Raw genomic sequence first — 3,677 nt, 5'->3', positions numbered from 1 at the left:
CACAGTCAACTCCAGATCTTATTTTAACCAACCATATAGAGTTTTTCCATATTTGGCTGCGAAATATAGAATCAATATGATTTCTCTATTGACCATTTGGTGATGTCCATGTATAGAGCTGGGTTTGGGGTTTGGGTTGTTGAAAAAGAGTGTTTACTATCACTGGTGAATTATCTTGACAAAACTCTATTAGTCTCTGCCCTGCTCCATTTCGTATTCCCAGGTCAAATTTGCAGGTTATTCCAGTTACCTTCTGATTTCCTGCTTTAGCATTCCAATTCCCTATGATGAATGTGACATCCTTTTTTATGTTATTTCTAGAAGATGTAGGTTTTCATAGAACTGAGCAACTTTGGCCTTTTGGGCATTCATGATTGGAGCATAGAGTTGTATTACTGTGTTTTGAATGGTTTGCCTTGTATTCAGAGATATCATTCTATCATTTTTGAGATTATAACCCATTATTACTTTTCTCAAGCTTTTATTGAGTCTATTTCTTCTTGAGTATTCTTGCCCACAGTAGAATATATAGTGATCATTTGAATTAAATTCAACCATTCCTTTCCATTTAAACTCACTGACACTCAAGATGTTGATGTTTAATCTTTCTATCTCCTATTTGACCACATCCAGTTTACCTTGGTTCATAGATCTTACATTCTAGGTTCCTAAGCAATATTAATCTTTACAGCATCAAACTTTCCTTTTGTCCTGAGACACACCTGCTGCTAAGCTTCCTTTGGGCTTTAGCCCAGCTGTTTCATTCTTTCTGGAACTATTTGTAGGTGTCCTCACTCTTTACCAATAACTGAGTCACATAGGAAGCACTCAACTACTACTTGATTGCCTAAAGAGAAAACTTCAAGGGAAAGCTTGATTAGATCAAATTTACACTGCATCCAAATAGTATAGATTTGTAGATTTGCATGGTGAGTTTGTTTTTATGCTTGTTGCTAAAGAGGATTATTTAAGAAAAGCTTGGCAATTATGACTACAATAATCCCCAGTGCTTTGTCAGGCATTCTAAAGAACCCAGGTGATTACACTGCTATGTATACAAAAGCTCTAGCTAATTGAGTTACTTTGATGTAACTTCTCTTTATTCACCCCTGCCACAGATCTGCTTTTGACTAGACTAACACAAACAAATCTTCACCAGACATAGCTTTCAGCAGTCTGTCCAGGTGATTGTTAACGCCATTGCCAAAATATTCTTTTCTGAAGCCTGTTGCTTTGATTGTATTTTTCTCCTCTTTGAATCTTTCAGTGGCTTTTCGTGGGACCACCTTCAACCACTGCATCACAATACTTTGTCAGGTTGTCACAAACTATCTTACTTCTCTTATCTCTCCCTATTCCTTCAATCATTGTTTTCTACAAGACTTAAGATGAATTTTCTCAACTATTATTCCATATACCAATCGCTAGATCTTCTTGACCCAGTTTTATAACTATAATTTAGTCCTCCCCCTCTCTTGCTAGTTTCCCTCATGCCTCAAGAAAAATCACATCTTGACTGTACATATATAACCTATATCAGATTGCTTGCTGTCTTGGGGAGGGGGGAGGAAGGGAAGGGAGGGAGAAAATTTGAAACTAAAAATCTTAGGAAAACAAATGTTGAAAACTATCTCTACATGTAACTAGAAAATAATAAAATACTTTTATGATATTAAAAAAAGATAAATCACATCTTTAGGGACCCAAATACCTAATAGCTGCAATTGCTTAGTCACTGCTAGAATTGTGGGGATCAGGAATGATGCTGCAGGACTGGAGAAGGGCACTTGTCCCACTTTTTAAAAAAAGAAAATAATAAATTATTCAAAATGTAGGTCAATTAGCCAGACGTTGACTCCTGGGAAAATTCTAAAACAGATCATGAAAGAGATTGTTATTGAATATCTAGGTTTCAGCACCATAATGACATGGATGGGCAGTTCTTGGATATCCTCAGTTAAAGAATTAAACTCACACACACATAATTTAGATAAAAGTAGGATTTGGTTTATTGCAATAAAGCAATTGTCAAGGAGGAGAGATCCTAAGATCTGAACCTCCCCTAAATGAAGAAACTGCTAACTCATTATAGGACAGAGTAAACAAAGTAAAAACATGCTTAGGGTCTTCCCTACTCCTTGGGGGCCCCCTCTTGTGGTACCTCAGCAGAATATTTTGTCTAGTAAATGTCATGATGCCTCAGAGGCTCTATTCTTGGGTTGGGCTGTATCTAAGAGCAGATATTAAGATGCTCCGAGTCTCTAACCACATCCTTATCCCCACAGAGGTTTACACATTTCAGCTCTTCCTTAGTAGGGAAGAGGCCCTTTCATGTTATGGAACTGAAAACCGAAATAATTAGGCCATGCAGGCCAGCACAGTTCTTTCTCAACACCAGTCTGCTACTTTTGATCCCATCGCCCACCTTTCTTCTTTCTTGATAGAATTACTAAAGTCATATAGGGGAATGCTATTTATATTGATTATGCAGATAAAAGCAGGCTTTTAATGAAAAATTTTGTCTGTATATGAATGAGACAATAATGCAGTTAGATGAATTTGGGTCTGAATGAATGGTTAGACACAAGACAGTAGTCAAAAATGTTTTAATGTCAACTTGGCAAGAAATCTCCAGTGGAGTATTACAGGAATCTGTGTTTAGCCTTGTTTAATTTAATATTTTTATCAAAGACGTGAATAAAGGAATAGATAGCATATTTATCAAATTTGTAGATAGCACTAAACTAGGAGATGCAGCAGCTAACACACTGGATAAGAGTGAAAAAATTTAAAAGATATTTACAGTCTAGAGTAGGGGTTCCCATCCTTTTTTGTCATCCCTTTGACAGTCTAGCTAAAATATATTTTCAGATGTTTTAAATGCATAAAATAAAGTACATAGGATTACAAAGGAAACTAATTATATAGAAATAGTTTTTTAAAACATTTTAAACAAAAATTCATGGACTCCAGGTTAAGAATCCTAAAAGAAATGAGATAAATCTAGTAAGATGAAATAAACATTTATACTTGTGTTTTTAAAAATTGACTTTACATATAAGGTGCATAATTAGACTGAAAAAAATCCAGTGGTTTTAGTGAATTCTAAACTCAATGTGAGTCAAAAGTATTTGTGATATGGCAGTCCCTGCCTCCCCCTCAAAAAAGTGATCTTGGTCTATATTATGCACATTTACCTTCTAGGAGTAAGGAGTCCCTCTGTATTCAGCCCTGGTCAAACCATATCATAAATGCTGTGTTCAGTTCTGAGTACTCCAATTTTAAAAAGACATTGGTAACCTGAAAAGCATACAGAAGAGAGCAACCAGGATGAGGAAGAACCTTAACTATAATTCATATGTAATTATTGACTAAGGATTTTTAAAATATATAAGATTCAGAGAAGACAAGCTAGCCTACTTCAAGCATCAGAGGAATTGTCATGTGGAAGAGAGATTTGTTCTCTTTAGCAAAAGAGGGTGGGATTAGGAGGAATGAGGAGAAGCTGCTAAAAAGCAAATTTAGGCTTGATGTCAGGAGAAGCTTCTTAATAATTAGATGTGTCAAACAGAATGCTCTACCTTAGATTGCAGTGAATTCCCCTTCCGTATAGGAATTCAGCTAGAATCTGACACACAACAAGTGCTTACTAAATGCTTGATTCCTTTCTTTTTCCC

The sequence above is a fragment of the Dromiciops gliroides genome, chromosome 1, assembly GCF_019393635.1.
Source record: "Dromiciops gliroides isolate mDroGli1 chromosome 1, mDroGli1.pri, whole genome shotgun sequence".
NCBI classification, from domain to species: Eukaryota; Metazoa; Chordata; class Mammalia; order Microbiotheria; family Microbiotheriidae; genus Dromiciops; species Dromiciops gliroides.
This window is presented reverse-complemented; position numbering follows the sequence as displayed.